Here is a 24027-nt window from a genome sequence, read left to right as displayed (position 1 = left end):
ACATAATTTTTCATGGAGTTCTGGTGATAATGTAGACAGAAGAATATTTGTCTTCATGTGGGGCTCAGTAATTTCATTAAGTCTAAAGTACACTTCCAGACGTTTTTTAAAGTTATTGAACGTTTCTGATTCATGTAAAGGATTAAATTGTATTTTTGGTATAATCTTATGGTATTGGTATATTCTATGTTGGTCTTCCTGTCGCTGACCTTGAATAATGCTTTTTTTTGTTAAAAGTTTTGATACTAAAATAGTGTGAAGTTCTTCGAATTCGTAGCCGTAATTTTGTTCGTGTAAATACGCTGTTTCATCGTTATCATCTATGGTTTTGTTCTCTATCTTCTCTTGTAACTCTCGCAGTGCTGTTATGGTGTCCTTCAAGGCTGCGGAGCGAGCGGTGATGTCCTCGTCAGACATCGTCGCCCTCTGCTCGATGTAGGTATCGAGTCTGGTGAGCATCCCACGTAGGGTGCTCCGTTTTTTACGTAGCTTTTCCATTTAGGTTCAGTTTTTTCCTCGTCGCCAATATTATGTATTAATAAAATACGAGCATTACGTGTTTGATATATTTATTGACAGAGAATGCCAAATCGTTATATGATTAATATATGGCATCTACCATAGAGTAGAAGGAGTTTAGGTGGAGTTTAGGTTCACCACACTCTTATTCATTGATAGAAGGCGGAAACAAAGACAATACAAATTGTATCATCATACAAATATGTAGTACAATTAATGTTTTCAAACAAAGGATAATTACGGCTTTGTCGCTAGGACGATGTTTTATATGTTTTTATGCGGTTGGGAATATAGTGGTGTTTGTATGAAGAGGAAATTCTGTCTGTCTGTTTGTCTGTTATGCTTTTACAACTAAACCGCTGAACCGATTTTGTTGTTGACTTTGTGTGCAACATAGAGATCACACATAGATCACACTTTAAAAAAGAAAGTATTTTAAAAGACTATTAGAAGACTTTTATAAAATCTTAATTAATTGTAAAAAGAAAATAAAATACAAAAGATGCCATTTCTTGTCATTAGTATTTTCATCTCCGAAACAGTATTTTTCAGATCATTAGCAGTTTAGTTGATATTTCTAGATTAAAACAACCAAATACCAACCATTTAGTACCTAAACGGTAAAAATATGTAAAAAGTGTAGTTTCTATTTTACCGAAATAACACGCATCGCGAGTTTCCTTTTGGCTTATAAAACTTTAAGATAAGTTATGTTTCCTCACAAAAAATACTATTTATTTACAAACTGACAAATTTAACCGTCGTTTACTGATTGACAACATTCATGTCAAATTCTTATGATAAAACAAAATACAACTAACGATTTCCAACTCACGCGACTTGTACACCATGATATGTACCACCAAAGTACAACTATAAAATAATTTCAATATTTACTTACATAATTTCGAACACAAAACACAGTTACATAAAGCGACTGAACCACTGAACACAGTGTACACTAGTGTCAATGTTTTCCTGTGAGCGGTCAGTGCGTCAACTAACTTGCGGGAACTACGCCTGTTACTCACCGTGAAATACTTCTCATTTACATTGTTTAGGTAGAAAGCACTAATTCATAATATTTGTATATAAGGACATAATATCACGTCGTTTGTACTCGAAGGTGTATGAATAAATAAATAAATAAATATCATTGGACAACTCACACACGGTCATTTGATTCCAAACTAAGCAGAGCTTGTACTATGGTAACCAAATAACTGATAAACATACTTATATACTTCTAAATACATACTTATATAGATAAATTGACATCCAGGCTCAGAACAAATACTCGTGCTCATCCCACAAAGATTTGTCCCGGGTGGGATTGGAACCCACCACACGCGGCGCCACGGTTGTTGCGGCGAGGTGACCGCTTAAACCACTGCGCCAAACATGCAGTTAATAAAATTACCTACGCGTTTCGTTTAACAATGTAAATCCCATATAAGAGCAAGCCAATTGCCATATATTGGGTACGTTACCAAAGTCCGGACTACTATTGAGAAAATTATCCAAGATATATTAGAAAAAAAAATCTTATGCACTTTGTCCGACCTGGGAATTGAACTCGAGGCCTCCGTTGTCCGCAGTCGTAGACGCTACCGACCGCACCGCAGTGGCAGTAATACATATTATTATATGGTCATTTTTATGTAATCAAGCTCAGGGTAAGCCCAGGTAATTTAATATTTTCATACCTGCATACATAAACGCCTTCTATATAGGCAGAGACTAAAGATAATAATAATCATGTAATATTTTATTTTCAAGTAGAACTGATTGAAAAATGTTGTTGTTGATGTATGTTCCTTTTCTCGCTATGTCTTCTTGATATAAGAAATACAAAAACTGGAATTCACATTTCAACTGCATTCTCAATACTGCTACAATTTCCATGGAAATCTATCAGAACAAACCATTACATATTTAATTTCAGGTGTAAACATTCACACAACATATTCCACACGAGATCGCAGAATGAATGAATAACGAACATGTAACCGTTCACACACGCGTGCTTGTGGTCGGTAACCACAGGTAACAGAGTTATCTGCCGTGTTAATGAAGTGCTCCAGCCACGCGGTTATTTGATTCAGTTGTGTATTAATTCGTTATTCGTATATTACATACTATACATGCATGCATATAATCACGCATCTTTCTCATCATATAGCGGTAGGCAGAAACATAAGAATGCCACATATCCGTACAAACTTCCTTGCTTCATTCATTCTTTTCTGAGATTTTCTGTTTAAAAGTTCTCAGAAATTGCCCGGAGTTAGGAAGTTGAGGTCTTAGACCTCCGTGCCTCGGAGAGCACATAAAACCGTCGGTCCTGCACCTGACCTGTCTCTGGTCGTGTCGGTTTAGCCGTCCCCCCAGACTATGAGAGTAAAGGAACAGAGATTGTACCTGTGCATTTAATTGTGCACACACTTGGCCACTATAAACAAAGTCCTGCATAGTTGGCTGGTTTCAATGAAACTGGCCGCCGTAGCAGAAATCGACACAAAGTAGCTCACTACTTACTCGCTTCTAAAAGTATATGTAAAAGTCTGTGAGGATGGATCTATGAATGTATGTGTGGTTATTACTCTCGACTCAAAAATATACAAAACGGTTTTGATGAAAGTTGATACGCAGACAACTATAACCCGTATTAACACAGTATATTTTTTTTATTAAGACTTTTCACGAGAACGAAACCGTTAGCATAAACGTTAGTAGTATCTATTTATACTTATGCTTAGATAGGTAAAAATCCAGGAAGAAAAATAGCCCATACTTTAAAAAAAATCCTTTCAGCGGCTGCGATAAAATATATAAAACTATGTATGTATATATGTATACTAGTAATGCAATTTCAAAAACTAAATAAAAACATTTCTCGTCCAATTTTCAAACAGATTTTAGCACTTTAAATGAGATTAAAAGTCACTTCCACCGTAATCCCGTGAGCTAGCAATCACGAGCATCTGGAGTTATCGATTCAATTACCGCGCTGCATATTCGCTCAAATTAACCGGTGCACTCCATGGACAGACTTAATGGATTCCCTTATTCACTTAGTATATCTATCTAGGGGTTTTTTTGGTGGTTTAGTTAGAGTTTATATACATAGCGTGCATAATATCACGCCTGTTTGATACAAAGGTGAAATATACCCGCGTTTAGTGTTGTGTGTTAAGAATTTTAGCCTGATGTAATAAGGGGCGAGTCCATTGCTATATATCGGGTACATAACTGAATTTCGGGTTACTAATGAGAATATTCTAACATAAATTAGAAAAACCTGATGGCACTTTGCCCGTCCCGGGAATCGCACCCAGAACCTCGTATTTAGTAGCCCACAACCGACGCACGAAAGTAAAGGCAGTCAATTATTGAGAATTTTCTAACTTATATCGAAAATATCTGACCTAGGAATCGAACACAAGACTTCGTTATCATCAATTTCACTAATACTTGCTTTACTAAAACAGAAACAGTCTGATATTTTTACAATATTCGGAATTATCATAATAATCTAATTTTGGTAAACTATCCACATCCAAGGGCAATGATTCCCAATGCACTCAACAAATTCACCTCCCAAAATACTCGACCAAATATAAATGTGATTTTCAATCAAAATATTGTTTCAATAATAATTGCATTTCACGATCAAAGGGTTACTTACGTCACCAGCCTGTTTTGTGTGACCTCTTTGTGGGTCAAGATTGTTTGCTCCGGGTTAGGGTTGACGCGACAGGGTTATTGCTGTCCGATTGTTTTTGTTTGGATTGTCTTGTTTTGTCTGTTTGTTTGTTTGGTTGCCTCTTGTGTTGCTTTGTTTTTTGTACTGAGAGGTGATTTGCGGCTACTATCGACTATTGAAAACGTTTATTTTTTATAAGCCTGTATTGTCCCACTGCTGGGCAAAGACCTCCCCCATTTTCTTTCAGTCCTCTCCATCTCCTGCTAGTCCATTTGATATTAAAGGCGTCTAGATCGTCACAGTAATCGGTTTAGTATCGAAAAATAATGTAAGTATGAAAATCTTAATGGTGACTCCAGTGGGCGTCGTGTGAACTATTTTAGCAGTACGTTTTAAATGTCAAACTCTCGATACTCTGTATTATCGACAGTAGAGAAAAACGCTTCTGTAAATTTGAGGATAAAATTCTGTTTTCGATAGAAAATTAACATTATTTATTTGGTTTGAAAAAAAAATTGTGACTGAGGCGCATAAATAGAAATGAATAAATAAATGTGTGTGCGACGCATTCGGAACAGTTCAAATAAAATAGTTTAAAATTGCTTATTTTTAGTGTTACAATAAATATTATTTTTTACAAAAGAGGACTAAAAATTGTTTATGTGTCTGTAAATTTAACGCTAAACTAATAATATTTTCTCATGAATTTTAAATAGTTATTGTGTTTTACACGTGCCATAAAATATTGACGTGAAGAAAATGAACTTCCACACATTTATGGAAAATGAGTTTAAATAATATCATATTTACTCAATTTGTGTCGCTAACAATACAAAAGTACTTAAAATACCATCTTCAGCCCATATCAGACTTTTTCTTAGAGTTAGCCAATTCACATATAAACATCGCTAGTCTAAAATAAAAAATAACAAAGTGAAAATTAACGTCGATCTGAGAATGTCCTCCTTTTTCTTCTAAAGTCGGTTAAGAATAAACATGGCTGTTACCCGTATCATTGCAGCCCTGGGTCGTATGCAAGCGGACGTGAAGAGTGAACAACAATAGTGTCAGTTACACGTAGTGCGACGTGCGCGCGCGCATCACACATGATACCTTTATATGCAGTCGAGTTGATGCCTCTATGTCCTGTGTTCTTTATACTTCAAAATCGTCTTGTTTTTATTACTTTAGAGACCAATTTATTGATCAATTTCCGCTTTATTTTTTAACTTCTTAAAGCCCGATTTTCACCGCGAGCGGAACTAACCTTTTAATAATTTATATTAATAACTTTCATTTTCACCAAAATGTAATTCCCAAGTATGTAGCTTGCGCTTGCGAGTTTATCGAAGCCGGTTCTGTATATAGATTGAACCATAGATATGTACACTGAGTCTTAACACTGTCTACGAATGTTGAATGTTCACACGACTTTCCAGCCTATAGGTATTCCATCTAAGGAAAATAACACTACATTAATTGACATCTCTATCTAAATATTTATAACTCAAAGGTGACTGTCATAGTTATCTATCAACGCACAGTCCAAACCACTAGCAGGATCGAACTGAAATTTGGTATGCAGGTAGATGTTATGACGTAGGGATCCGCTAAGATTTTGATTAATTCTAACCCTGAGGGGGTAAAATGTGAAAGTTTTTTATGAAACTTGTCCTTAGTCCCAAACCACGCGGACGAAGTCGCGGGTACAAGCTAGCTACATAATAAATAAATAACACCAAATTAAAAACCTTACAAACTAATAACAAAACAGCAACATTATAAATAGTCCCTCAAATATTCCTGGAACCACGCTCCGTGTTGATTGTGATAAAATCAATACTTATTATTGGTATCAAGCTAGCCAATAACGTTTCACGTCTGATATTTTTAAATGCTCAGTAAAATGGCGTACTTCTTGGAAAGATTAAAACTGTGGAAATGTTATTAAAGGTAAGGTATTATAAGTTGTTGTTGTGGACGGAAATATACGGTTTGGGAAAGAATTTCGTCGATTTCGTAAGGTTTCGTTTGAAGTAGAAATATGTTTATTATTATTTTGACAATATTTTCTTTTGATTTGTCATTATGCTTGGTATACCTGAAGGTGTAAGCAAAGGTATGAAATACATCCAAGCTTTGCCGATTATAATATTAGTTTTATAATAGGGGGTGAGCATATTGCCATGCACTGGGAAGTTACCACTAAAGATGCATAAATGCCAAAAAAGAACCAAACGAATTTTATAAGGAGCTTACCAAGCGGCGTTCTTTAGCCTCTGCCTATCTCGATGGAAATAGGCATGATTTTATGTATGTATGTATGTATGAATTAAAACAAATAGCACTTCACCTGATCCGGAAATCGAACCCGAGACATCATGATCAGCACTCGTATACTCTACCATCCAGACTACAAAACCAGACAAAAATATTCTTCAGAAAACATTCAACCCAGTATAAGATTATGGTAATTTATGTATTACCAGTCACCGCTTACATTACATTTCTTATTTTATCTACACATTTCCCAATCCCGGTGGGCTTTCCCTAAATCCTTGTCTAAACAGCTAGCAGCAAGTTGCCATCTACCTACGTTAAACGTCTAACCCTTTAGGCCTTAGGACAGATCTGTCAAGACAAGACTTTATAAAGGTTTTTCTTTTATATAAAAGTGGGTTTTTAGTATAAATAGTAGGGTAAAGTGAGTGATTTAGGTCATATTCCGTATGTAAGTTGTTGAAGACACCTGACAAATGACATGGGTTATCACCTGGGGGACTATCACGTATCTCAGTTGACAACTAGTGTACGTCAAATTGATTGTCACTATTCAGTACATTGCTTCTTTGATGTAACGTGTTAATCACTATTATCTAAGGGAGATAACAATGTACAGCATAGTGACTTTCAGAAAGTTATCAGCTGAGATACGTGATAGCCCCCCAGGACTTAGCAGTGTATACGTAGGTCACTCTGTGTCAAGTATTTATTTACATTTTAGCGAAAAATTACGCAATCATTGGCCTGCAATAAATAGACAGAAGCCAATGATGATGATGATAAATTTATTATTCAAAGTCAAAGTCAAATATTCTTTATTTCATAAACTTTAACAAGTATTTGAAATCGTCAAAATATTTTTTATCTACCACCGTTTCGGAAAAGCTGTTGCTCGTGAGAAGAAACGGCAAGAAACTCACGGCTTGCTCTTTTATGTAAATATTACCAAATTAATAACAATGTCATAATAATGACTAATAACAATATTGTTGGCGAGTCTAAATTTCTAGACTCGTCATCGTTACGTCGTTTTAATAATTTCCTTTTCTGCCTAAAATCTAAACATTCATAACAAGTAACAAGAGCCACTCGTTGCCACAAAACAAACAACGAAACTTTAGTTCAACACAAAGAACGATTTGGCCGCACTGCCGCTCTGGCCATTGATATGGAAAACAAAAGGAGAGGTTGCGTTGGGAATATTCCTTGTTTTCCGCAGTTTTCTCGTACTCCCCGAGGATGACTGCAATGGATTAGATGTCGAGTGTAGTCTAGGACTTAGGAAATAACTTAGAGTAGAATATTATACTGAGTGAATACGGGGAAATGCATACTTATCAAAATTACTAGTGAACATAATTATGATACCACTGGTAGCACCAATTTAGTAATAGGTACTTTTGATTGCGAAAGTTTGACATTTTAAATTAATTATTTACAAAGAATAAAATGATTACAAGCTAATAATAATCTGTACGACAATTTTTAAACAAGAAAATACATTCATATGTAAACATCTGAAAATTCATATCGTGCAATAAGGATAAAATATGTTCTTTATTTGTTTACAATCTTACTTATTATAACTTATAAGGTACACCTTATAATTTATAAGGTGTAATTGGTTTTATACACTAACAAAATCCTAAACCAAAAAGAGACATACTAAAAGATTTGCTTCCATAAAATACAGAACAAAGGCTCTGAATCCCACCTGTTGTTAAAAAGAGGTACAAAACCAAGTGGACGTTTTAATGAAGATGCTCCAACCGTGTCTCTGGGGTCTGAGACACTTGAAGTTTCGGAAAAGACTGCAAGTGACCATTACTGGCGAACAAAGAAAGACTTTTGTGGGTAGCAAACACATGCACTGGTGTAGTAATATTTAAATGGGGATTTGTATGGGTGTACTACTCTCTTCCATGCTATGAACACCATGGTATTGCATCGTAGTATTATTACTTATTTTTTATAGACTGATAGTCTTACAATGACACTGTTAATGCAATAAAAGCGAATCATTTTGTTTGAGTAAAGTGATAGCTCATATCTAGAGAAAAATTAAGAGTTCTTCTTATTCAATAACGGATTACGAAAGTAAATGCGTAATAAGTGCATTTTGAACCTAGCCTTTCTTCCAAATTATGTTGTGGTCGGCACCCAGACTCACCGGATGCAGCTGAATATCAGTATTTTACTCCACAACCCAGTTACTTGGGTTATAACACGATACCTTTTGGTAAGACTGGTGTTCGTATTACATTGTTCAATTAAAATATTATATAAAAAACCTTACAAGTTGGTCATGTTTTTTAGTTATATTAAATAAGAAATAGCAACAGATATTATACTGGTTTCAATAAATTACGTTAAGACAATTTATAGCATTGAATAAAGCAGCATTTATTATTAATCTTTTTGTAAGAGTCTGGCATCCAGCCATATTTGGTCAGTCCAGACGGCGTTTCTTTAAATGCTGGATGAAAAACATTCAATTAGGAGAAGCATAAAGAATGAAAAATGTGACGGCTGATTAAATAGAAGGAAATAAGGAGGAGTTCAACTTTCGCTTCTGCCAAGAAAGCTTAAGTAATTTGGCAGTAGGTATTTTAAAAGATGTAGAGCCAGTTTATCGTATGTGAATAACTGCCAGATAACGTATCTGCTAGGTGGCAGAAAATTTATGACAGGCGTCAAAATTCTACCTGATAAGTAAGCTGATACTTATCCAGAGGAGGGTCACATTGTTTTGTGAAAGATTTTAGACGAAATTATTTATAAATTTTAATAATATATGAGTGGTACTTAAAATTTCGTTATTTCGACGACGTACATCGAGAAGGTCAGAAACTAAGCACTCGAAACTTTTTAAATTTCGGGTTACATATTTACCATCTAAAATTATACGGTCAGTACGCCCAGCGATCGTCAGTGGCTAACTTAACCGATGCCTAAACGTCAAATAAACCAGATTTAAATGTATGCGGATGGAACAAAAAACCTAGCTGGAATCATCAAAAAGTTCTAAGTCTCTGTTACTCAAAGAATTAACCCACAATTTTCTATACTACATCAAAGATTAGCAAATTGCAACAACTTTGCAAACTAACTTCGCTAAGCGTTAACTAAACAGAGTAAATTGCTACGTTCAGATACAAACATACAAACATACAAACGTTGATGGCCGAAGTACCCTCGACTGCGCTCGTTAGTGCCACGGTAATCAACGTACATATAAATACATGCAAATGTGTACATTACTAATAGTCTTTAGAGAGATGGAAGTGTTTATTTTTAGGTTAGTTTTTAGTTTGTGACACAGTTAAGTTTTTTGTAAAGATGTAGAAACGAGAAGCTCGGAACAGATATCTAAAAAATAATTAAGTGTAGATTTAAGATAGTTAATTGATGAGACAATAAGAACATTTGAAAGAGAGAGGAAATACTTAAGAGCTTTGGAATTGACAATCTGAAAATTGATTGCACGTTTGGTGCAGTGGTTAACGTGGTCACTGCGTGGTGGGTTCGAATATATATTTGTCCCAGATGGCAGGACAAATATTAGTGTGATGAGCACGAGTATCTGTTCTGAGCCTGGTTGTCAATTTATCTATAAAAGTATGTACTTAGAAGTATATAAGTATTTTTATCAGTTATTTGGTTAGCTTTGCTTAGTATAGAAATTACCGTATATGAGTTATAATATAACATTTATTATTTAATTCTGTAACATTCATAAGTTTCAGAATATAATGACGAAAAATACATTTTTATGATGATTTTATTTATCAATTCCATTCAACTGTACACAACATTTCGCTATTTACAAAAAAAATCTACAAAAACGAAACGAAAAATTTTTAATCTACTTTCACCGCCGGCTGGAATAAATAGATTCTGAAGAACTTCCACAAACATTCGTAGCTGAAAACGAATTAATTTCGTTCTACATTGAGACACCCACTTTCCATACAAAACATAATACTAAAAGAAAACAAGAGCTTAAAGTCAAAGGTCATCAGTTTCCAATTGTTACTTCCCACTCGCATTTACGTTAAATAATGTTAAAACAATTACAGAAACTCGTTGAATTATTCCTAGAATTTTAGCAGTTCACTGGTTGTTGTAAAAATATATTATTGTGACAAAGCAATGATACATTGTGTCTTCATTATCGTCCGCCTTCCAACTTATGGACATTATAACTTAAACTAGCAACATCACATTTCATAACTCATCACTTTGTACAGAACAGTAACTTACAGAAATTAAGTCTAAAGAAACGTCGCGGCGCGTTCTAATAATATTGCGTGGACTGTCCTGGGATCCAGTTGGACTTAGGCTTGACTCTTGGGAACCACTGAGATAGTCGATTGATTGTCGTTTTATAACAACCACACTTAATTTCAAACATGAAATAAAATTCACAGTTAGATTAATTACAATAAAAGATAATAAGCATAATTTAACTCTACACATGAATTATTTAGGTAAAGTTGCAGATATATCGATGCCCTCACATCCGGAAGCCGGTGCTCCACTCACCCTCGCACTTACCCGTGTCTTACAGTTTACCTAATAAATCTTAGTTAATCTCTTCTACATGACTGAACTATCGGCCAGCCAAACATACTGAACATAATTTACGATCAGTCGTATGCGTTTTACTGCGTAGAACATCGTTAAGGGAAGTAATGCTGTAGATTACTGGTTAGAAAATGTTTTTCTGGTACTTTTATCTCTAGAGGTTTTCAACGGTGTAAAAATTTAAGCATTGCCTTAAATAGCTCGATTATAAGATGTATTTTGACGCAGTATACACCAAGGAGTAATTTTTGCTCCCAGGATGATTTAAGAGATAGAGAGTTATATAGTTTTCGGTTTTATTATTTGGGAACAAAAATGTGTAAATAAATTAAATGGAAATTAGTCTAAATTGACTAAGATTTTAATCCGATACCCGATTTAAGTATACTCTCTTGTATACTCAACAGTATTTAATTTTGATATATTCTTTTATATCTACAACGAATTTCTAAAATCTGGTATTATTTCCAGTGCGTATAAAACCTGCAAATGGATCTTTTACAAAAGCGATCTAATTCAAATACCCCTTAAAAAAACTATTCACAAAACCAATCCCAAATCACTGAAACGTAACAAAAATAAAAATCCTTAACCTGAATCCCGGCTCATTACTGAGACACCTGTCTCTGTTCTAATCTCGTTCTCATTAACGACCACAAAGCTGTATTCAAAGCCTTCTCTCATAGATGTTGTCACAATTACTTGTCGGTTTTACGTAAATACAACCTATTTTGTACACTTTCGTTTAGTTCGTTTTGATGTTGATTAGGATTAAGTAAATGGTAGGTTTTGAGTATATAATTGTCTTGTATATAGTGATTAGGACTAGCTTATGTTTTTTTAATTTTGTCTGGCTCCGTGGTAAAAGGGTTTCTAAAAGGAACATTCCCGAATATTTCAATAGAATGAGCTCATTGCCAACTGTATAGAGTACAAATTATTTTTTTACCAAATCAACGTTTTAATATATTGTAACTGACGTATCTGTGTCTGTGGCTTAGTGATTATGAAGGTACGCACGTTACTATACTTTTTCCCTTAATACAATAATGAAACTGAACACCAAAAAAAAGTCTAAAAGTCACTTACAAATTAAACATAAGTGATACACATGTATAAAATAACGCCAAAAGACAAAAGAAGCCACTTGTTACGATTTCATAAGTTTGTAAATCATATTATTATCACCAATGAACTTATACTGACAAATAAATATCAAAAAGTTATTTTCCACAACTCCAATCAAAACTTAAAAAACTACATCAACTATCAAGTCATAAACACAAAGTAATATACATATTATAATTTCATCTTTGCTTGAAACGTTACGCAATCAGACCGTCGCGAGCTTACTCTTGATGCTTACACATACTCGCGCGGCTTTTGTAAACGACTGCACGAGATTGTGGCAGTTTCTCATCGTATGTGAATCTTTTAACGTGTTATGTGTTGCTTTTCATCTACATTTTTGCACAGTTCTTGTGTTTATTAGTGAAGAGAAAGATTAATAAAAAACCTACTGCTATTTGGTTGAGATTGAAATTGATGATGATTGTTAATCATGATTTTCCGTATAGGTTAGGTTTCATTTGACGAATGTATAAAAACAATAACAAGTAAATAAGCTAATTTGTGGAAACAACTTTTCCCTAATTACATAAGCACTCTCAAACACAATTTCTAAATTTTTATTTAAGTGCTCTGGACAAAGATTTCGGTAAACGATCTGTGGGTTAAACGAACCTTGGCGCGGTCATGTCATAGACGGGTGACAGCATAGTTATATTTGAATTGGGCGTCCCCGTGCTTCGGATGACACGTAAAAAGTCGGTCCCGCTTGTTGTCAATTAAGATAACAGTCATTAAGCCACGTCAAAAGCCTTTGAGCGGCTTGAACAACTTTAACACTAGGTTGACCACTAACCATAGGATAAAAAGAAGATTTGTTCGATATATATAATAGGTACTACTAAATTTTGTATCTTCTACTTCTAATTTCTAAAGCATTAAACAATATATCGTTCTAATCCTTTGCATTATTCTTCAATATCAAACGTGACTATATCCTCTCCAGACATCAACGCCAGCGTTTGCTCTGAACATTGACCTCCTACTCTTAACAAAAGTATTACGCAACTCCAGATGAATTGGAACTATCTAGTATTATGTCCAGGGAATGAATTGAAGCCGTCTGTGATAAATATATGGGGATTAAAGATTGTTGAGTTGTTTGGATTGGAGTGGTGCAGTTTTTGGGTTTCAAAGTTTTAAAACAATGTGAGGTATTGTGAGAGTCAAATCTACACTAATATGGTTTACACTTTCTTAGTTACTGTTTATAAAATTAACAAAATCGACTGTTTCTTGGCGCTGTAGGGTTTGTTTACAACTACCATATTTTATATTTAGGTATCAGATTCAAATTCCCGATCGGTTCTAAAAAATGATTTATTGAGTTTAAAAAAAGAAGAAGTTTTCAAGAAAAATCATTTGAAATATAAAGTGAATAAATACAATTGCCCTGGTAAGCTTAAAATATAATTTGATATGCAAACCATCAAAATACCAAGGTTGTTTTATGTTGCTTAACCTCAAAGATGCAAGCGATTGTTTTTTTATTATTCTTCTTTGTAGCTTCATTTGGGTACTTTTCTTTCTTTGATTCACAAGTTTATAAAAACGTTCAATTGTTTGTGTTTTATCAAAGTCTGTGTTTGAAATATGAACATTTTACAATGTCTCGTTACGAAACTACAAAAGACAGGGGACTTTTGAACTTGTTGATTTGTGAAACCTTAGGAATTCCTTTGATTTCCCTTTGACTTCGAAGTCACTGTTCTAAGAATCGTTTCTTAGAACTGTAGCTTCTATAAGTAGGTACAGGAAAAGATTGTCTTAGTAACATATTTCCTTTTTTTACTGTTTCATTAAAATTTGTTTTTTTTTTATTTGCGGGATATTTTGTTAAATATAGATATACTAGCGGACCCGACAGACGTTGTCCTGTCTACACGTCTTTAATTTGAAAATTTTAAACTTTTTTACATTGTCCAGCGGACAAAATTGTGAATCTAAACCATTCTCAGATCCCCTTGAACACACACAAAAAATTTCATCGAAATCGGTCCAGTCGTTTAAGAGAAGTTCAGTGACATACACATTATATATATAAAGATGGAATTTACTTATAAAAAAGTGTTTAGAGTCCCACAGATTTTGTTTGTTTGTATCACTGAAATAATTTCTTCAGCAAATTGCTATTACTAGACTTATTCAAAGACATTAATATTAATTTTATCAAGTACTTATTTCTTTTTATTAAAAAAGGCTTTACCAATAAAGAAACGATATGAGTTCACGATCTCATCAAAACAACCAAGTAATCGACAACTACATAACAAACGCATTATTTCAAACAAAGCCTTAACTTTTCCATTTAAAACTACATCCCTACCACTTAATTCTATTCTCTTGCATCTCTTTCCTTTTCCCTTCCACAGAATGCGACACCATTATCGATCTGGCTTCATAATTCACGGCGCAAACGAGTGCCAATTAAATACTATTTAGTTCCCGGTTTATAAGGTCTTGTTGAGAGAATTTCTAAGTGCTTTGAGATTCATTCATTAATAGAGACGCTTTGAATGGTTAGTGGAGGATATGCAGCAATGAATGCTGTTCAATTATTTACGTTCCTATGGATTTTGTTGAAGGAAATGAAATATGATTTTGTGTATATTCTTTAGGTTTATTTAAAAGCAAGTGCATATTTATAAAAATACAAGCTTTGTGGTTCTCAGCTTAGTGTAACAGCGTGTGAGTTTTTGCACGCTACCATTTCTCAGGCAGCTGTTACTGCATGATATTTTCTGAGAAGAGTATAAACTGAAGATAAAAATAATTGTTTACATATTTGCAGAAAACTGGTACAAGACTTAGAAGAAAGCAGGATTGATGTTATCATAAAGTAACTATTAAATATTGCACCGGGATTCTTTACATCAATCGACTATTGACAACGTCTAGCTTTCGAAAAAAAATGTATGAAAATCTGATCAGCGCCTCCAGCGGGCGCTGTAGGAAGTATTTTTATACACAATTGTACAATTGAAATGTCAAACTCTCGGTACTCTATAGCAACGACTGTAGAGAACCGTGCTACAGTTTGACACTACTGATTTTAACAAAACTAAATACATTTTTGTAATTAATGCTTGATTCTGGTACTCGAATTTGTGCAAGGATATTTATTTTTTAGTCTTTTTATGGGACATTTGCGACGATCAATGATGTTACTAGTCCTATTTAAAATATTCAAATATTATACCTCAAAACTTCCAAAAAACAAACTTTATCTCTCCTTGACACTGCACAATACAATTTTGACTAGCACTGTCAAGGTTTCCAAGGAACCAATCAGACACATCCGGCTGACACTGGAGGCCGATCCCTATAAATACACGACCTTTCCTCTCGCGTAGGGCTGCTGAGTACTTATATAGCTTATTATTTTTATTTATTACACATGTTTTGCTTCATAAGAATAAGGTATTTTTTTCTCCGTGATGGTTTTAATCCATAGTAGTTTCGTAGTTGCAGAAGTCTGTCTGTCTGTTTGTTTGTTCTGGGTAAGCTGCTGCATTGATTTTGAACGATTTTGAGCTCGAAAATAGTAACATTTTATTTGAAATATATTTGGAAGTCAACCCTTGCATTTTTAGGCAAGGTTTGTATTATAGGAGAAATTACTTAGGTGTAGACAGAGTTGTATGAGATACATCTATGTTTCTCTATTACTATTAATAGGCGTGCTTATTGCTATTTTCCGGGCAAGCTACTAAGACCAATAAATAGCCTTTGACCGAGCCGGGAATCAAACCCAAGACCTCATGATCAGTACTCGAGTACACTACCGGCCTTGCCAAGTCTTGGTAATATCGGGTCTCAAATGTAAAAAGCAGCCTCCCCAGGGTTGTCTCACTTGCTTCCATTCGATTTGTTATTTATAACTGAGCTAGGGTTTAGACGCACGCAGTTTTTTACGTGACGTAACAACTATGACGTTATAAATGTTAAATGGGATATGATGTTTTTTACATTTTGGGATTCTTATCTAGATTGTTGATATATTAGGTCGGGGAAAAAGTCTTTTCGCATTATAGTATGAATCAACTTGTAATAAAATCTCTTTGGCTTCAAGAATCACAAGGTTTCTTTCAGAGAGCTCGTGAGGTACCCACAAATATCGAGCTTTTCTGTGTAGAGAAATTATTTTATTTCAAGTTCGTACATAACTTTTTCCCCACATAGGTAATTTAATTTTGTTATTATAAAAAAATTTTAATATTATGCATGGCCTAATGTTATTCATATTACATTATGAATAGAATGTACATTGTACAGTCTAATAATATATAAAAAAAGTATTTCTTTGTCTGTGTTTCTGCGCCCTACTTTGGATCTTTTTTAGTTTGTATTTACCAGGGCAATCAAAATATAATAAGGTTTTAGCAACTTCAAAGAAAAAAATATTTGTTATACTTATTACTACACTTTGATATAGTTATTAATATCGCAGAAATAAATTTGTGTTCGCTTTGCCTTTTGTCATCAAAACGACTAAACCGATTTAGATGAAATTCGACCGAATTTGTATTTGACTTTTATTGGGTGCGGTTGCAGGCATTATGCTTCTATATTAATAGATGGTACGAAATATAATCCGAGCCAAAAATAACCTACAAAATATAATAATCTCAACAGAAAATATCTCACATAGATGAAAAACGTGCGAGAAAAGTAGCAATATGTTAGCAAGGCAAGGTAAGTAGTTCCGTATACAGACTGTACTATACCTCGGGGGATCCCTACGTGACGGAGTCGTAACGACTACGTGACGGGAACTCACGTGACGAGAGATAGAGCAAATGTAGGGGTTACTTTTGGATTTATTAAAATCTTGTTAGTTGATTTACATCCGTATTTGAATAATAAGATTATTTAATCATTATTCTTTAAATATTCGTATATTTAAAGAATAATAATAGTGAGGTATTTTGGGGTCAAGACAAAAAAAAATTGTCTTTTAGATTTTGACAGATCATTTGCGAGTTCAAGCGATACCTGCAAGCCGAGGTATAAAGTTCAAATTTTATGTCGGACAAAGGGCATTGAACATTTTTTGCTAATTTTGCTTTCAAAATTGTCAATAGTAAGCACCTTGGAGTTTGGTAACGTGACTATATTAGTATAGCAATAGCATATAGTTTGCTCCATATTACATAGGAATAACTTATAAACAGTATAGTTTACTTAAACATTAAACCATATAACAGAATATAAAAATTAACAAAAATATGTAGCGTAATGACCTTTCCAAGATAAATCATTAACTTATGTACCCAATTATAATCAATTTTCTTTGATCCTCTTTAGACATAATCAGAGTCAATTTACTCAACTAATTCGTGTTGATGAAGAGAAATCACTTTTGCAAACTGTTCTTTTATCTTTTTATATTGAAAGTGAAATCATTAGATACTATAATTATTTTTTCGTGCTAGTTCAAACAGTGTATGAGAGATGGTGAACCGAGATTTAGGGTTTGATTCCCTAGTCCGGTAAAGGGCTGCTTTCTTAATTTTGATTTCAATTTTGACAATAGCAGTTTAGAGTTTAGTAACGTAACTAGTATTAGGTATAGAAAAAAATACAGTCGAATTGAGAACCACCTCCCTTTTTGAAGTCGGTTAATAAGCTTGTAATATTACATTACACACTTAAAAATAGCCAGACGTGGGTGACGTTTACAACTATGCGTAAATATTCGCTTAAACAGGAGATACAAATTAACAAAAATATGTCGAGAAATGACCTTTTGAAGAGAAATCATATACAGTTCCCAATTATAATCAATTCTCTTTGATCTTCTTTAGACATAATCAGAATCAATTTACTCATCTAATTCGTGTTGATGAAGAAAAATCACTTTTGCAAACTGTTCTTTTATCTTTTTATATTGAAAGTGAAATCATTAATTACATTATCTGAAGCGACACTTTATTGCTTTTGGTAATCAAATTGACTTTTCCACGAACAAAATTAACATCTTTTATGGGAGTAATGAAAAATCGTTCGGGTGTACAAAGAACTCGAAATTTGGACACGAAACAGGGAAGTGTATTTTTAAAAGCAAAGTTTGGGGATGATTTTTTGATGAAAGTGTTTTTCTCTTTCTCAAAACTTACATAAGTTTTAAATATTTTTAAAAAGGCCAGGCTTTTCTTGTCGGGCTTACTTATTGGCTCTACCTAACTATGATAACTATAATAGTCAGTATTTTTGACGCATAATTTTATTAATATTTGAAATTTTGTAACTCCTACTCTTGTGTTGCGAGGACGTGTGTGCATGAAACCCACGACCTCCCGACGCCGTGGTAGTGGCGTGGTGACCACCTTAATCACTGCGCCACGGAGGTGGTCCAAACCCAAGTGCTTACTCATGGAGATGAGATGAAGTTCTTCAAAATGATCAACTGCTAGTTATATGTCATTCCACACAATGTAGTTTCCAGGTACGGCAATGTACTAAATGGGTTCTCAGAATCGGCTCGGAGTTTCATAATGAATATAACAGCTATAACCACGCTTTGCATGCAACTACATAATATACGCTTAAAATGTAGATACATTTGTTTTTGTAACCCCGTGCTTGTAGACTTTCGCTATGAATACTTATTGCGAGTATGATTTTTATGTTGGATTGATAAAGATTCGGGAAAAAGTCTTTTTTTTTTGGATTTTTGGAAAAAAATATTGTTGGAAGTATGTATTTATAGTTTATGACTAGTGCCTACTTGTATACCCTGAGTTGATGATTATAAACCCAGCTTTGTAATAAAATAATGTTTGTTGTTTTTCTTGCTTTTAAAACAGGATCCTCAAAATGCAGTTCTCATTAGGCCATATGGTGAATAAAATCCAAGAATATTATTGTTATGTGAATCATGCAGACATATAAAATAGTTGCCACAAGTAAAAACATAAATATTGTAAACTCCATATTTTAACCTTCGTACCTCTGAACGACGAAAATTCACTACTAAGATATAGTTTATAAGTTGACAGACAGATAGAAAAATCACTCACATATCTACCCCGGCACCATCAAACCAACGGCACCTCTCTACACAGCAAACATGTCAATCTGTTGTTATCATAATCCAGACATAATAATCCTATAAGACCATAGAAATACGAGGTTTTTGTGTTAATCCCTGATATTGAAATAAGCTACGATACAAATTCTTTAAATCACGCGATAAAATCTCTTCTTGTTCTCACCTGAAGAGGGATTAAAGAATAGTACCTATGAATAAATGTGAAGTATTATATCACTAACCCACCTCGCGACTAAGTCCATGTGACAAGATTTCCCGAGGTAAAAGTGGTCAATTCAGGCTAAAAACAATTTGTAAACCTCATTAATTCGTTCTGTAGTTTTCGTGAAAGATATTTCGAACAAACATGCATTATATCAGAATCAAATTATTTATTTGTATAGTTCATACATTTACATAACATGGATGAACTGAAAGTGATTTTACCGTCAGATCGGAAAAGGGGCCAATGAGAAGATCTGGCTAGAACCTCTGAGCTACTCTCTTTAAATATATTTTTTTGTATCAAATACTGTTCCATTGATGGGCAAAAGGGATGTTGCATGACACTGCATGCAAGAATTGTATTATTAATATATTTATTCATAAATTTCTTATTGGGTCTTTTAGTATAAAATTCGATAGAGCAAATCTTGTTTTTATTTGATTGACAATCTATTTAAAACGGTTTTTATCTTATATGATAATATGAGTTAGTGACATAATAAGTTAATACAATAAATTAACCCAACTTTTATTACAAGCAAAATCATAATATTAATCATAACAGTTCAAGCTCTCGATTGCTAAACTAACGCCCGTAGTGAAACTATCTTAAACAGCTACATTTTCTTTTAAACCCACCCCATGTAAAGTCAATAATGTATAACACAGTACATAAGCAGTAGATATTGGAAGGCTAATGCGTTTACAACGACGCCATTCGTCGCGATACAGCGGTCTGCACCGCGGGTGGTATAGTACTTACAAATTGTGAAAACTATGGCAAATCGCTTTTTAATCTTCATATATTATATACTTAACACACTATTTCCTATTATAAGTAGAGAGTTATGTCCGAGTATATAAACTTACAATTTCTCTTTCAAAACTTATATTTGAGATTGATATAATGCTATTCTTAAGCCAATGTTTATCTCGATCAAATTCATCTTCTGAAATGAAATGAATAATGATAATATGCTTTATTGTACTGAATAAATTAAATAAAGAAGAAGATACAAGAAAAAGAATAGACTTGAATAAAAATAAAAACAAAATAAAATTAAAATGGTAGTACAAATGGCGGCCTTATCGCACAGTGGCAATCTTTCCATGCAACCATTGGATCGAGAGATTAATGCATTTGAATGAAATGAGAGAGGGCAGTTCTTCTGATTAAAATTCAAAATTCTTACACATAATTTCAGCACGTGATATACATACAGTTGTGTTAATTTTAATGTGAATAGCCCCAGTCGTATGCCCTCAAACGAACATTAATAGAAAATGTGCCATCAAGCAACTGTTCTAACTTACCATTCGCTACTAAATGATTTCTTGACATTGGTATCATAAAATCCAGAGAGAAGAAAGAACCTTATTTTGCTATTTAGCTCTTGAATATAATGATACCACTAGATTCATACCGTTATATTTGTGATCATAATCAGTAACCTTTCTAATAATCATGATTTTAAAACGAACAGCCACCATATGACAATATGACAGTAGTTTCAAACACTGGCCCTAAAAGTGATCTCTCAATACTTCAAGAAGCAATATTTACGCGCAGCATACGATCATCTAATTCAACAGAATCGACTACTTCCGCACACAGAATCACTTGTGACTCACAGTGACTTGACTAATACTAAGAGCACAAAGTACACTTTAAATAAATTCTTTAGATCTCGATATATAAAATTTCATAACAAATTATTAAATTTTGAATTATCGTTTTTTTTTTAGTTTGTATGTTTTTTTTCATAATATAATCTATGATCTTGCCATATTTAATACAAATCGTTTATGACTTTTTTTATCTGTCTATTTCACGTAACAAATATTTGCGTGATCCGCAAATATTTGTTACGTGTAGGAATCGAACCCACGACCTTCCGACATGCTTATAGTGGCGTGGCGACCACCTAAACCAAAGCCAGCTCCGATTTGATTGGTTCTTTCGTTCAGGCGGTAAAATAATTATCAAGCACTTACAAAATAAATTACGATATTGTTTTGATTTTAATATCAATGTCTCCTAACTTATGATAAAAATGCAACAATTTGTCTACTACGTTGGAGAGATTTTGCTCAGCATGAATATAATAAGTCTGTCTACCAAACACAGACTGATTCATCCCTCCACACAAACGAACTCACCAGCACTATACAACACAAGAAAACCAATAATCCTCCCAAATTACATAGCTAGTCAACATGTAATCATGTCAACCTACAAGCCTACCTATTCTCAATTACCAACATCGATACATCGGCAATACGTCCTAATGTTCTAACTATCGATGTAATTACGGAGAGACAAGCAGGCACAGGTATTTAGTATGTCTCGTTACTATTGAATAATAATTCTTATCTAATTAATGGATCTATTTAGTATCGTATTTCGGTGTTTGTAAGCGTTTATTACCTATTTAAATACAAAATTTTAACTAAATTTGTAAAGCAGTTTTTGCGTAGAATAGTGACAAGGATTCACCCAAAATTTCGCATTTATCATATTAGTTTCATATTGTCAATGCGAATATATTTTTGATACAATTTCCCGTTTCAAATGCTGAGCGTATTAAGATGTCATTTTGCAAAGATGTAGTTCCAGTATTTTATAAAAGGAACAGAGAATTACTTAATTTTCCAACATTTAGATGTCGCACACACAAAGAAACACTCACGCGCTATCTACTCGTATCCCTCACTAGTACACGTATTTAGTACGTCTCGTTACAATTGAGTAACGGTTAGGCCTAATTGATGTATCTGTTTAGGCTCAAGGATCGTAACTTGTATTGTGAAGATGTTGGATAATTGTGGATAAATATCTCTTAAGTCAATAAGTATCATGCATTTTGCATCACGGTGTTTTCTTTCACCGTTCGAACAAGTGATTATTATTTCTAATAAACACATAACTTCGAAAAGTCGTTGGTGTGTTGCCTTGGGTTCAAACTGTCAACCACTTGCGTAGGAGGTACAAACTTAAACCACAAAAATAAATAAAAAAGACCAATAGCACTTTGCCCAACCCGGGAAATGATCCCGAGGCAGTCATCTCGCACAACAGTAGTGTGACAATCTACCGCCCAGAACGCAGGGGTAATTATTCTAATATCAGCACGAAAATCAATTTTTCAGTTTCGATTTTCAATAGTCTTGAAGGTCATATACTAATAATAGGTATTCTTATGAGTGCATATTATTTTAATGCTTACACTATGATCATTATCATTAGCGGACACGTGTTCGTGTAAACATGTTTACAAACATACATACATAGCAAAGACTCCAGTACTGATTTCCTACCACTATCTGTAAAGCGTTTTTCTATACGATTCGATACTATCGAGTGCCTATCGAAAGTTTGACTTTTAAAATCAACTGCAAAAATTGTTCCTACTATTTGGAGGGCTTTTGCATGCTTTCAAATGGGTTCAACCACTTGTAGGCATGCAAGGATTCATCACGATTCCTACTTCATTCCAACGTTATCCAAATAATTACATTATATTATTGGATGTCATTTAAGAAGCTCTTTGACAGTCGTTGCCAGTAGTCAGAAGCTTGAAAGTCTGATAACCAGTCTTACCGAAGGGTATCGTGTTATAACCCAGGTAACTAGGTCGTGGAGGTCCGTTCGGCAGCCGCTTGATGTAAAATACTGGTATCTAGCTGTATCCAGTGAGACTGCAAGCAGATTCCAACGCAAATATTTGACTCTGCGATGGTAGCGCCGTCTATCGGATCCAATGTAAAACATTCAAAAATCAACAACCACAAATAAAATAAAAATGTATTAAAAAAACATTGTCCAGCGGACAAAATTGTGAATCTAAACCATTCTCAGATCCCCTTGAACACACACAAAAAAGTTCATCAAAATCGGTCCAGTCGTTTAAGAGTAGTTCAGTGACATACACACTTACAGAAGAATTATATATATAAAGATAAAGTTTGTTTGTTTGAACGCGCTAATTATAAATAAGTATAGATGTCAGAGTTTGTAAGGATGTTCGTCTCTACTTATAGTAAAAGCTATTGATGGATTATAATGTTGCCATTCAGGCAGTTTAAGACCTAAGATTGACCGACTGCGCTATAGTCCGAAAATTTATTAGAGAAGGACTACGCGACCGACGTAGGTATACAAAATTCTAATTTAAAACAAGCCTGAACCACAAGCTTATGCCATTGAAGATGGCCTGTTTTCTACAGTTCGTTTAATTTGGAAATAATTTTTCATTCTAATTCAGAAGACGCAACTTTACTTTCAATCATATAAGTGTTACTATAATTGTGACCCAGACCCGGCACAAAAAATAATTATCCTTATTTCAAATTTAACTCAATCCCTCTTTTTATGTTTCAAAATAATAGCAAACGCCGAATTATTGTCCTATACTTTTGTTCAGGAGACATACTAAAAATAATGTTTTAGGATCACTTTCTATGAGCTGTATTAATTAATCTTTTAAACATTAAATTCCTACCAATCATCAACATAATATCATAAATCAATCTCCAAAACTTTTAT

At 33.9% G+C, this 24027-nt stretch overlaps 1 protein-coding gene across 5 annotated transcripts in view; it reads right to left on the bottom strand.

Annotated features, from left to right (window-relative positions):
• LOC142983435 (cGMP-specific 3',5'-cyclic phosphodiesterase-like) overlaps positions 1-24027 on the bottom strand; it is a 131781-nt gene that overhangs the window by 83809 nt on the left and 23945 nt on the right. Inside the window, exon 1 of one of the 5 annotated variants that reach the window (XM_076130289.1) lies at positions 1421-1439. The exons of the other annotated variants lie outside the window; for them this stretch is intronic. The gene's annotated coding sequence lies outside the window, so the exon portion shown is untranslated. Of the gene's footprint in view, positions 1-1420; positions 1440-24027 lie in introns of those variants that run through there. 5 annotated transcript variants of the gene reach the window in all.

The sequence above is a fragment of the Anticarsia gemmatalis genome, chromosome 24 (assembly GCF_050436995.1).
Source record: "Anticarsia gemmatalis isolate Benzon Research Colony breed Stoneville strain chromosome 24, ilAntGemm2 primary, whole genome shotgun sequence".
Lineage (NCBI taxonomy): Eukaryota > Metazoa > Arthropoda > Insecta > Lepidoptera > Erebidae > Anticarsia > Anticarsia gemmatalis.
Note: the sequence above shows the minus strand (reverse complement) of the source record. Positions and strands in the feature narration are given on the sequence as shown.